A 13,783-nucleotide genomic window follows, 5' to 3' on the forward strand; every position below is an offset into this window, starting at 1 on the left:
AGGCAGGAATTATTCCCATTTTACAGAAATTAAAACTGGGACTTGGGAGAGGTTAAAGAACTTCTCCAGAGTCACACAAGTAAATAGAAGACAAGATTTAAACTTAAGTCTGTTTGGCTCTAAAGACTACGGTTTTTCACTTGTCCCCAAATATGTGTTCCAAAAATGTATTTGGGGTTGATTTAGACCTGTCCAATCTGGAAGCCAAAGCAAGAAAGATGCTATTTCTCCTCTTTGGACCCCAGGCCTCTAGAGGTCAAGAAAAATAGTAAAAAGGGGGTACACAAGCTACCATCATTGCTTTTTTAAAAATAGAATATGTCTACCTATGGAAAGGCTGAGTAAGTTTTCGCAAACTAAAAATCTGAGTCTTTTGCTTTTGGTTGGAATTACACTAACTCAGAGCATTGACCTTGGTCATTTCAGGTTCACCCAAGTTGACTGACAGTTAAAGAGATATGCATTTGATTAATTTTTTAAATGAGGAAGGCTTTTAACAAACTGATTAAAAGGACTGTTGTTTTCTGAGGCAGTTCCTTGTGAAAAGCTAAATTTTTTCATGCACTATCTTATTTACTCTTCTGAGGAATTCTAATAATTTTATTATTATTAGATTATATTAATATAATACATTATATTAACATCCTCAGCTTACAATGGGGTTATGACCCAATAAATCCATGATAAGTTGAAAATATCATACGTCAAACATGCATTTCATACAAATAACCCACCGAACATCATAGCTTAGCCTAGCCTATCTTAAACATGCTCAGAACACTTCCATTAGCCTACAGTTGGGCAAAATCACCTAACACAAAGTCTCTTTTATAATGGAGTATTGACTATCTCATGAAAATGTATTGGATTCTGTACTGAAAGTGAAAAGCAGAATGGTTGTGTGGGTCCAGGATGGTTTTGGTGTATCAGTTGTTTCCTCTCATGGTTGTGTGGCTGACTGGGATCCACAGCTGCCCCTGCCCAGCAGCATGTGGGAGCATCATGCAGCATATTGCCAGACCAAGAAAGGGTCTAAATTAAAAATCTGAAGTAATGCATGACTTTTGCACCAAAGTCCAAAAGTTGTAAGTAAAACCACTGCAACTCAGGGACATCTGTAATCATTATAATAATGTCATTTTCCATTTTACAAATGAGAAAACCCGAGTAACAGAGCTCTAGTAAGTTATCAAAATCACATAGCCCAAAACTGGCAGAAATGGGATTCAAACTGAGGTACATCTGATTCCAAAGCTTAACCACACACTTCAGTTCTACAGATGAATGGAGGTTCTATTGTTTGGTGGACACATAGGATTCTATAATAAGATGAGTTAAGATACTGTTCAAGAGACCTACAGTCCAGTACACCTCTTGAAACTTGGTGTGTCAGAGAGTAATAAAGGGATGCTGGGGAGGACTCTAGCCCCCAGTGGCTGGCATTCTGTCCCACTTCAAATGGCCGAGGCGTTCTGAGCATCAACCCACTGTTGGAGGCAGGAAACAGCAGTGCTTTAAAACAGCTTGGCATGCATGCACTCTTGCTTCCTTCTCCTAGAACAAAACCCAAGGCCACATTTTATAACACAAAATTTTTGCAGATACAAATTAATGAAGTACAAACTGAGAGTTTACACAGAAGCTGACAAAAGAGAATAGCGCACAGTCATATGAGATAGTCAGAAAAGGATTCTGAGAGGCAATTTAAACCCTTAGGGGTTCCATGCCAGTTAAGATACCATGCTTTTCTGTTTCTCTTAGTAAAGGGCCTGGTATTAAAATTTAAAAATATAAAAAATGCATGGACATTTCCACAAATTCACAACTTCTTGCATTCTATTAATCTATAACTTGGAGTGTTTCTAAACTTTAATGAGAAGTTGCCTGATCTTTCTCAGTATTTATACCTCAGCATTTATTGTAAGGTTTGTTGTTTTTTTTTTTTTAATATCAGAGTTAAGTATCTTCTGAAATCCATTTTTGGTCCTACAGAAACAAAATGGAATGATTCTGGATTTCATAGATGTAAAGACTGTTGAGCTTAAATGGCCAAACTTTTATCTAATAACATTTTGATGGAAGGTTTTTTGTTTTGTTTTGCTTTTAAAATTTAAAATAGAGTTAAAAGAGAGGCCCATGCGCAGGGTGTTATTGTGTGGCTCCATATCACATAAAATTTTAATAATGCCTATGGCTTGCCAAATTTCTTTCAAAAACTTCAGTCTTCTAGGTTATAAAAACAGCCCACAGTAAGCTGCGGCCTTTACTGTGTGAAATGGAATAGCCAAATACCTCTCCCCTTTGCAAACAAGCCCACATCAGCACATGGATTGAAAACTGAAAAAGACACAACAAAAATACAAGAACAACCAAGACTCTCATGAAAATGCCCACTCCAATCGCAGGGTAATCACAAGGCAATGTGATCCTCACCAAAGACAAAAGCAATTCGCTTACAGCAAACGCAGCTGCAGTTAACAGCATGAGCAATATCAAGAGCAGATATGAGCACACATGCCAGACTTTCACAATTCCAGTAGAGAAAATTCCACCTTCTACTTCATTCAGGGCCAAGAGTAAAGTCAAGCAAATGGAAAATATGCTGGAAACTGTGTCGGGACTCTCCAATGAAAACATTCCTTCCCTTTTCATTTTAACTATTTTTGAAATAGCCAAGCTTCAGAGCTAGAAGAGGAAGAATCAGTCACCACTTAGCCTTCAAGCAAACCTGCCCTAGGAGTGTTTTACTGTAATTGCTTTCTGAGATGCAGGTTGCTCATAATACAGCTACCCTTTCCAAGCCTGGGTGTCCATGCAGTGTACACTGCCAAACTCAATCACCTGGTAAAAGTGTCCATTTGTGGAAGGCATGTTGTTTTCAAGTTTAATTCCTGGCTTAACAGTAATAAGCTCCTTTATTATTGATTAAAAGATAGTCAAATACCCCAAGAGGCTTTTGTGTGTGTGTGTGTTATTTTTAGATCAGGCCCCTGAGCAGAGACACTGTGCTAAGATTGGGGTAGTCTTTAATTCCACTCTCCAAAAAGAACAGAATAAAACAGAGAAGCAGTGTCAGCAAGCAGGAGCTCAGTATTAGCCTTTAAATCCAACCTGTTAAGAGGTTAGGGACTTCCTGTTTCTTTCTTCACTGATTTCCCTAGATTCAGGATTCCCAGTCAAATTGCAAAGGAAATGTATCTTCTAGGAGAACTGCATAATTGAGTCCCGTGTATCTGAGTGGCAATCACGGAATGGCAGGCAGAGATGCTCCTCGCTAGTTGCTTTTAGGATTGCCCTAAATATCATTCTAATTATTTTATGAAAAAGCTCATTTGTTATTTCAAAAAAAAGTTTGTCCATATCTTGATTACTTGTTACAGATAGTCTATTCCTTCTTCATGTAAAATTCAACAAGGTCAGTACCAAGGCCATGGCTTTTATTCTCCATGCAGCATCTTTTAATGGCATTCATCCTAATAAATACAAACAGCTTTGCATTTGGGTCATAACTTCCTACAGTAAGGATCTGTGTTTAAGTTATCATCTTGGTCACTTTCAAAGCTACTTGGAAAGGCAAAAACAAGGACTCACAGACTCAGGAAGGGGAAATGACAGAGCAAGCTCAAGTTCATGTGAACACAAAACTTGGACCCAGGTCTGACCACTGGTCCTACAAGGCCATACTTGGCCTACATTCTTCTTTCTGAGATTATTACCTAGAGTTATACCTAGAATTGTAGTCTGGAAATGAACTGAACACCATGACCTGTATCTTAATAATTTTCTCTTTCAAAGTAAACTCAGGGGCTTCCCTGGTGGCTCAGTGGTAAAGAATCTGTCTGCCAATGCAGGAGACATAGTTTTGATCCCTGATCCAGGAAGATCCCACATGCCCCGAGTGCCACAATTATTGAGCCTGTGCGCCAGAGCATGGGAGCTACAATTACTGAAGTCCACGTGCCCTAGTGTCTGTGCTCTACAACAAAAGAAACCATCGCAATTAGAAGCCCATGCACTGCAACTAGAGAATAGCCTCCTGGTCCCCACAACTAGAGAAAAGCCCTAGCAGAAAGGAAGATCCAGCAGAGCCAAAAATATAAATAAATAAATAAATTTTTTTACAAAAAAAGTAAACTCAGGGTGAGATCTGCGCAAGTTTTATTTGCTTACTTTTTTTTTTTTACTTTTACTTCAGCTTTCTTATTATTAAAAAACATTAATCCCACCCACTCCCCTATCTCAGAAGCATTTTAGAGACAAATAAGGTCTTTAAAAGGGCTTGGAGAAAGGCAAGGGTTTATGATTAAGGTGAGCAGAACAATGGTCCCCCAAAGACATCCACATCCTAACCCCTAGGACATGTGAACATATTAGCTTACATGGCAAAGGTGGTGGGAGGTAAGTTTGCAGATGGAATTCAGGTTGCTAGGCAGCTGGTTTTGACAGAGGGAAATGATTCTGGTTTATTCTGGTGGGTCCAGTGTGATCACAGGGTTCTTAAATGCAGAAAAGGAAAGCAGAAGAGTGTCAAAGGGATGGAATATGAGAAAGACTCATCCGGCCATTGTTGGTTTTGAAGTGAAGCATAAATCAAGCAATGCAGGCAGCCTCTAGAAGACACAAAAGGTAAGGAATCGGATTGTCTCCTAGCATTGTTCCAGAAAGGAACACAGCCCTGCTTCCACCTCGGTGTCAGCCCAGTGAGATCCATTTGTGCTGTTTCAAGCCACTGAATTTGTGGTAATCTGATATGTAGCCATAGGAAACTAATGCAATTATTAAAACAATTGAACATCCATGGACTGAAATAAATTTTTGAAGGATTACAAGAGCTGAATGAAATCCAGTGGAATCTGCCTTTTAGTCCCCCAAACATCTCTTAAGAGAAAGACAGCAACAAGACTGGCAGGAACACACAAGGGAGTGAAAAGCCCAGAGGGGAGCTGCCCCCAGGACACCCTGAGTAGGTAAAAATGTGCTAAAAACGTGCTAAAAATGATGAGGTGGGTATCCTGCCCCACTGATAGGTGGGAACACCCTCCCCCCACCCCCCTGATGCCACCGAGATGGGCAGGTGATCGTCCCCTTGCTTGTTGTCCCTCCACTGGAGCTGCCTCCGCTTTGGTCTCCCTTTCAGTTTCCCACTCTGCTTTTCAATCCCCTCTGCTCTCAGCTCATTTCCCAGGCAGCAGGGGGGTCAGAACACTGTGATCTGCTTTCAGCCAAGTCCCTAGGGATACCTCTGCCATCAGGTTCCAGGTTGAGGAACAGGGCAGAATAACTGAGCAACTTCATCTTCACTCTTCTTGTTAGATGATCATTCCTGCTTCACATACATCTCATCAGAGGGCCTCCAGGGACAGAGGCAGAGCAAATGCCAGATTTGAAAATTATTTTCCTCCAGCTGTGCATTAATATTTTATTCCAATCTTGCCCCAAAGCCTGCTCAAAATGAAAAGCTTGAGGGGGTTCCAAGTATGGATTGGAGCCAAACTGATTTTTGTCCATGTCTCCAGCCCTCCCCTGACCCCACCCCAGCAGCCTTATCATTAAAATGACAATCCTGCCCTGGAGAGTCCTCTATTCCTACCAGATTTACAAACACCCAGCACCCCAGCCAGGACTCTGAGGCTCTTTCTTGATCAATTCAGCTTCCACAGGATTGTCCACTCTGACCCACATTCCTGGAACTGTTTCTTTTGCAAATCAGCAGGTTTTAAGCAAACAAGGGCACATTTCAGGACATTGAACTACGCAATTAGCCAAGGGTAAATTTGGCAGAGCATCTGGTCTGCTCACCAAAATGGAAATACACACACAAAAAACTCAGCTTTTAAAATTAAACATTAACTGTGTAAGGCTAATTCTGTGCAAGTCTGCTTGCAGTGGCACAGAGTAGTAGCACCGGCTCCACGCAGGGAGTGGAGGGCCTGGGGCTCTTGTGGCTGCTCGGGAGAATCGTCATTTGATTGGGGCAGATGCTGAGCATGCAGACAAATATAACTCAGCAGTGCCAGAAAACAGGAGTCAATAGCTGGTCATCTTCTGTTGCCATTTCCTAAAGTCAACTTTCAGCAGGCTTTAGCCCTGTACTAACTGCAAAATAGAATTGTGCATAGGAACTGTTAAAAGGACACACTGGATTAACAAAATTAAAGACACCCTTCCAGATCTCTTGGATCTTAGAACACATATCCTACATAAAATCCTTATACCACTCTTCCTTGAACAATGCAAGGTCAAAAGCACAGGTCAGTGAAACAATAAAAGGACAATGAAGAGAAGAAAGTGGTGGTGGCCAATACACTCACTCTCAGACCCTTAGAGTCACTTGCATTTCATGAATATTTTTCATGAAATTTTGTAATCTCCCCCCTCTGAGAATCAGCAATATCAGTTTGACATAGTATTTCCAAACACTGGGTAAAATAATACATGTAGAAAGCATAAAGATCAGGCAAGGTTTTCAGGGGAAGAAGCAGGAAAGCATACAATCAGTATTAACTTTCCCCTGTTTTTGCAGCAATAGACAGCCCCACCAAAGAAATCATGGCTCAGGAAAGTCATGACTGCTCTTCTCTTATTGCTCATTCTTCTCATCTGAGGAATTCTTATGTAATTATCCACCAGCTGACTTTACAGTATGACCACCCTTTTTGGTCAAAGCCAAACTATTCGAAACAATATGAGAAACAGGGGTAGAAATAGAATTCTAGTAGAGATAAATACAGACTTGGTGACATGAAAAAAATATCAAAGCACTCAAATAGAAGCTGGAAACTAAAAATGTCACACAGAGTAGAGGGTCCTAGTGGACCACTAACTGAACAAAAGTCAGCAGGTCTTTAAAGGACAAAGATAATACTTAGGAGGCCAGAAACAAGATCAAAACATGTATGTGTTATATACAATGGGAGGAGTTAGCTACATGTGGCTATTTAAATTTAAATAAATTAAAATTAAATAAAAATTCAAATTCAGCCCAGTCACATTTCACGTGCTCAATAGGCATTCATGGCCAGTGGCTACTGTACTGAACAACACAGATCTAGAACATTCCCATTACTGCAGAAAGTTCTATAGGATGCTGCTTCCCTAGAGATAGAGGAGCCCTAGAAATAATCTGGACAAGTAGCACCAACATCATTGGAAAATAGAACCTTTGAAAGAGGCATTAAGACAAAATTAAGTTTCTTAAACTTTGAAAGGAAAAAGGTGAGGAGTTAATTTGGGCTTTAAAACTATGTTAACTGCTGAGCAAAGACCAGATGTTTTCCACTTGTTTGAAGAGCTCCAACAGGAAGCTTGCAAGTTAGTCATAAAGAACTTCTCATTGTGAGGTGACAGGACACTGGATGAGAATAGGAAGGAACACTGTCAAATTTGCATCCTGGGAAAGATTTAAAAATAGAGTAGCAATATGACATCTGGATTGACTAGCATGAACTTTGCCTTAATCACCGATTTGATCAGTTTGAGTTCAGGACATAGAATACTCAAGTGACAGGCACAGTGGAGGTTGGCTGCATGAATCTCAAATCACGGCCTTAGATCTTGACCTCAAATCTGGTTACTTTTAGGGACCTCCCTGGCAGTCCAGTGGTTAGGACTCCATGCTTCCACTGCAGGAGCTGCAGGTTCTATCCTTGGCAGGGAACTAAAATTCTATGTGGCACAGCCTGGCTACTTTATCTTCACCCCTTAGCCTCCTTTGTCTCCAAAGCAAATTAGGAAAGCTCATATCAAGTGTTCCTTTAAGCAGACCATTGAATCTTCTTTGAGATGCTAGTGGTGACTGTGGTGACTGAGGTGACTGACCTCAGAGGCACTAACTAAATGAGCGTGGCTATAGTGTGGGCCAAAGGTAAGGACCTAGGCTTTGGAACCAGACAACCCTGGATTCAAGTTCTAGCCATTTTCTCTTACTGGTTGGGCAACCCTGGGCCGGTCTTTTAACCTTTGTATTAGACATACTCTCTTCATTGCAAGCAACATTTTATTTTTTAAAATAATTGAAAATTTATTGGCTTATATACCCAGGAAACCCACATGTTTGTTCCCTTGTATCAGAAATCTCCACTGTGGGATCTTTCACTTACAATACTCTTTTTTCACCAGTTTTGTTTACTAGTCTCTTCTGGTAGCAACTGACAAAACCCCAACCCAAACTATCTAATGTAAATAAGGAATGTATAGACTCAGGCAGGCTGGGTGGTTTGAGAATACAGCAAACTTTAGACATGGTTGAACCTAGGAACCCATATGATATCTTTCTCTCCATGCTCAGATAAGTTTGTTCTATATGGTGAATAACATTAGTACAAGAAACCAAGCCCCACACTTAACCTGACAAGACCCCAAGATACAAAGATTATATTTTCCCTGATAGAAAATTCCCAGGAAAGTTTATAATTGGCCCATTCTGGGTCAATGTCCATTTATGGGTTAGTCACTGACAGAGGATGGGGTGCTCTGATTGGTCAGGTTTGGGTCACGTGTTCATCCCTTTGCCAAGGGTAGACTGTAAACCCAAACCCAAGCTGCACAAGATGAGTTCCCCACCGGAAGAAGAGTCTTGTGTACTGTATGGTCCATAACAATGTGCTCACTGCAAGTTCTCAGACTTGGTTTCCTCATCTGTAAAGTGGGGATAGAATACGTTTCTCATAGGACTATCATGAGATTAAATGAAGTAACTTATGCATTGGGCATATTGCTCAAAAGATAGTAGCTAATATTTTTGCCAAACAATAATTTACTATTATTCTGTTTAGAACACTTGGTGTCTTTGTAACCTGACAACTTGGCCAGGCTGAGTTATATCTTCCAGAATTCCCTTTCCTGTGTGTCTCTGGTTAGACTGAATTGTAAGAGAGAGTCCCTTAGAGGTAGAAATGAGGCAGCAGCCATTTTGAGGCAGCAGCCATTTTGTAGCTCACACACATTGTCACTTAATCTGCTGGCTCATTTTGTTGGTGTGGGGGTAGCCGTCAAGCCTACAACAGTTCCACCTTTCCCTAGAACCTTCTTCAGCTTCTGTGACTTTAGGTGTGTGATTAGTTCTGTAGGCTAATTAGTTCTGAGGGCACCATCTTCTCCCACAGGATACTCATATCATCAAGTCAGAGGCAGCGAGGACTGACATGGGTTTCAATCCTTCTTGGGCTTCACCTCATTCTTGTGGGTTCCTGCTTGTCCTTGTTCTCTACTTTATACCTATCTTCCTTTGCCAAATACATTCTCTGAAGACTTCAAACTCAAGCATTAGACATGAAAGAAAATAGCCTTATAGAGACTCTTTAACCAGCTCCCATAACTCAGTAGCTAAGTCGTGTCTAACTCTTTGCGACCCCATGGACTGCAGCGTGCCAGGCCTCCCAGTCTTTCAGCTCCCGTAGATGTATAAGGTCAAATCTCGTTGTGGTTCTGTTTCTCTCGCTCTTTATAACACACACACGCATCTCCTAAGTCGTTCCACCTCTCTCATTGGATCTTGACCAGAACTTATTTTTTCTAAACTCACCCCAACCTCCCTTTTTGGCTTAAAGGAAAGAAGACTCTTTGGAAATTGTTTATTGAGAAGCAAAAACTGGAATAAAACTAGAGCTGACAGTTAAGGTGTAAGCTTCAAAATAATAATTAAAAAAAAAAAAAGAAAGCTAGGAAAAAAACCACAAAACACCATGGCACTCACCACATTCTAACCACCCCCCACCCAGATGGACAGTAAATGAAATAAATGGGACAAGTACCCTTTATTATTAATCCTGCATTGGCTTGTACTTGCCCACCACTGTAGCAAAGCCCATGCTGCTGCGCTGCTGCTGCTGCTGCTGCGTCACTTCAGTCGTGTCCGACTCTGTGCGACCCCATAGACAGAAGCCCACCAGGGTCCCCCGTCCCCGGGATTCTCCAGGCAAGAACACTGGAGTGGGCTGCCATCTCCTTCTCCAATGTGTGAAAGTGAAAAGAGAAAGTGAAGTCGCTCAGTCGTGTCCGACCCCTAGCGACCCCACGGACTGCAGCCAACGAGGCTCCTCCATCCATGGGATTTTCCAGGCAAGAGTACTGGAGTGGCTCACCACTGCCCTCTCCCAGCAAAGCCCATACAAGAGTCAATTAAATGTTTGGGCCAAAGGGATGAGTTCAATTACTTAAGTCGAGCAGGGATTCTTTTATGTCCAATTACACATAAGCCTAAGGCCGGTGAACAAGGGTATCTATCACACCTATATATATATATATATATATATGCACCATGGGAATTTCATGCCCATCTTCCTTTCTGACTTGGAGGCTTGGCTGCGTCCCCAATGGCAGCTGCCCAGGACAGTGTTCTCTGGACTTCCTCATCCCTGCCCTGTCTATTCAGGAAACAGCAAAGCAGAACATGCTGCTCCCTTTTCTGCTCTGTAGGGAACTCGTAACAGGCAACGCTTGCTAAGAAAGGAAGTATTCCCATCCTGTCACATGAACCCCCAAAGTAGATTTAGGAAAAAGTGATTTCACTTTGTAGCTCCATCAAGACTTCTCTCAGGACAGGGAAGCTCACTGACTTTTTGACCCTCCCTCTCAGCTCTGTCTTCAAGTTTCTCTTGTTTAGATGTGCCCACCTGAAATTTATCACTAGTTCATTTATTGTGGACCCAAGTTACAACCATATGAATCATCTTTTTGCCTTGCAACAGTAATTAGAGACACTTCTAGTAAGGAGCAGGAGGTTTAATGGCAGCTGGTGGGGCTCTAGGGGCGAGGGTGTAGGGTCCAAGCAGTAGGACAAGGGTGCTGTGAGAGAGGCAGGGATGAGTGGGAGTTTCAGGAGCCACCATGACATGAGTCCCTTGTGCTGCTCTGGTGATGGGTGGGGCTGTCAGTCAGGACGCCCCTCCGGCTTCCTAACCTCGATCCTTGATCTCATCTCTGATTTCAACCTCAACCTATGCCAGCTAGCTTCACCCTGATGGCAGCTTGACTCAAGAGCAAGCCTGTGTCTCTTGCTTCCTCTACTTGAAGATTTCTGTGATGCTGTAGACACTAGCGGGAGCTCCCTTGAATTTATACATGCACAGCCCTGATATGCAGCAGAGTTAATGACTCCCACAGAACCCTCAAACAATGGGCAACAGGAGCTGATGTATGTCTCTGGCTGATCATCAGGCAGACAGGCCTGGGAGCCAATCCCGCGTGGGACTAAGCTCCATTTACAGAGCTATGACCTTGATGTGTAGTGGTATAGTGTTAGTCACTCAGTTGTGTCCAACTCTTTGCAACCCCATGGACTATAGCCAGCCAGGCTTTACTGTCCATGGAATTCTCTAAGGAAGAATACTGGAGTGGGTAGCTATTCCCTTCTCCAGGGAATCTTCCCAACCCCGGGATTGAACCCAGGTCTCCTGCATTGCAGGCAGATTCTTTACCATCTGAGCCACCAGGGAAGATGTCTATATTGGCTTTCTTTCCCCTCCCTCCCCCTTTTCCCCATGCCTTGCTTCTGCTCCCTGAAGTCACCTCCCATATCAACTACCAGCACACAAAGACTTTTAGGTTGGGTTCAGCCTTCTAGAGGGTGGACCCAGAATAGGAAACATAATATTCCTGTGTAATCTCAATAAATCCCAGCGCCCCATGAGGCTCAAGCTTGGCAGGAAGTCCAGCAAACAATAATGGTGTCATACAAAGGAATCTGAACCTTCAGTATCTATAAAGAGGAGCCAACACTTTCTAAATTCCCTGTGTCTGTGTCCCAAACCATCTCCCAGCTACTTCAGACCCCTTTGCATGCCATTCTTACTCTTCTTCTTTTCCATCCCTTTATTGCATGAATGTAGTTAACTTCTCAGGCTTAAATCACACACACAAGCACATGCATGCACCCTAGTCCCATCTCTCCGCTGTCCTCCTGATTTCAGCATCCCTGAAGAGCCAGCAGCAATCTTCTTCAGTGGTGGTGGCAGAATGGGGGACTCCAGCTTCTTCCCAATGTCTTTCTCATTTGGTTCTGGGATAAAAGTTAGACCGCAAGCTTCTAGGGCACAAACACAGAGCCTGGCTTGTGTGGTCCCTACAGCAAACCTGCAGGGAGACGACCTTTTTACTGTCATGGCACACAGGGAAATGGGCATTTTTGTACCATAGACGCAATAGCTAAAACTGCCATCCCAAGGACCAAGGGGCTCCCCATCTTGCTTGGCAGAGTATCCCCATTGGACACACCAGTGCGTCAGACCACCCTAGTTGGGAAGGTGAGGAACCAGGGCCCCCACGCTGTGTTGGGTCCTGAGAACATGTGGAGAGCTGGCCCTCTTTCAGCTTCTAATGAACAAGAGCACGGCTTGACATTTTCCTGCACATTCTTCCATTTCCCACTGCCTCCCTGCCCCCATCCACACATTCCACAACACGGCAATCAATTGTTCTCTGCTGTTCAGCAGTGCTGGTGTGAGCAGCCACGCCTGCAGTCTCGCTTTGTTCCCAGTTTAATCAGTGGCTGTCCCTGGCTGTCCCTCAAAAAGCAGACAAAACCAGCCAGCTGCAGACTGTCAGCGAGCCCCTACGCTGGCATTCAAGTGGCCACAAGAGAACCCACACAGTGCCCGGAGAGGGTCCATTCTTTGCCTTTCTCCTCCCCACAATTGACAGGCTCTGAGGAAGGAAACGTGAGTGCTGGGCTTGGCAGCGGGGGCAGGAGGCTCTTGTTAACAGCTTGCCTTCCTGTTTATACGGGGTCTGGCAAAACTGTTAATTTCTCTCACAGAGGTGACAAATGGAAAAACCAGAACGCCAGGGAGTGGCAGCCTGGAAAACAGCCTCGGAATGACTTCTTGAAGCAAAGCAGGAGGCTGTGGGTCAGGGGGAGGACCATCTTGGGTTCCCAGGCCCAACAGAGAGGACCTCATGCGCTTAGCTGTCCCTCCAAAAAGACACAGTGAGCCCCACCGTGTGGGCGTGCTTCTCCTGCATTCTGTCTGTGCATGCTAAGTCACTCAGTCTTATCCGACTCTTAGCGACCCTGTGGACTGTAGCCCACCAGGATCCTCTGTCCACGGGATTCTCCAGGCAAGAATACTGGAGAGGGTTGCCAAGCCCTCCTCCAGGGTATCTTCCTGACCCAGGGATCAAACCACGTCTCTTTACGTCCCCGGCATTGGCAGGCAGGTTCTTTAACACTAGCACCACCTGGGAAGCCCTGCATTCTGTCTACTTCCCAACAAAGTGGCCCATGACAGAAACTGTGAAGTCCCTGTGGAGTGAACATCTGCATTGTTACCTTTGGAGTCTGTCCCCATCATCCATGAGTGATTTCTGATCTGAGTCTGAAGCTGAAATCACTCCAGGAAATAAACCAGGCTTTGGCTTATTTGATTTATTTAAATAAACCCCTGTGCACTGCTTTCCCCGTAGCATCCTAAACCCTGGGCAGTGTTTCTCACCCCAGCTGTACAGCACCTGGGGAGAGCCTGACCTATTACTCTGGGGAGGGTCCTACGTGCTGATGTGATTTAAAAGCTGCTCAAGGGATTCTAATCAGTAGCCAAGGCTGAGAATGTCAGGGGTAGGGAAACTTTTCCTTCAACCTCTTAGATTCAGTACTGAAGGACTTCAGATTTAATGACAAATACAGATCAACAGGAGAAAAGGCATACAAACATTAATATTTTACATGCACAGAATTCACAAGAAAGATATGCCCTTAGCAGAGGAGAGAGGGCTTCGGCTCCCAGGGACTAAATTATGGGCAAGTGACAATGAAATATATGTGGAAAGCCAGGGGAAGATAAGGATA

The 13,783-nt window shown here is 43.5% G+C and overlaps 1 long non-coding RNA gene across 1 annotated transcript in view; it reads right to left on the minus strand.

The window, feature by feature from the left end:
- LOC129539562 (uncharacterized) overlaps window positions 1–13,783 on the minus strand; it is a 115,132-nt gene that overhangs the window by 97,765 nt on the left and 3,584 nt on the right. The window lies entirely within an intron of this gene.

Source organism: Moschus berezovskii, chromosome 11, assembly GCF_049115385.1.
Source record: "Moschus berezovskii isolate FMDL1 chromosome 11, NW_MosBer_1.0, whole genome shotgun sequence".
Lineage (NCBI taxonomy): Eukaryota > Metazoa > Chordata > Mammalia > Artiodactyla > Moschidae > Moschus > Moschus berezovskii.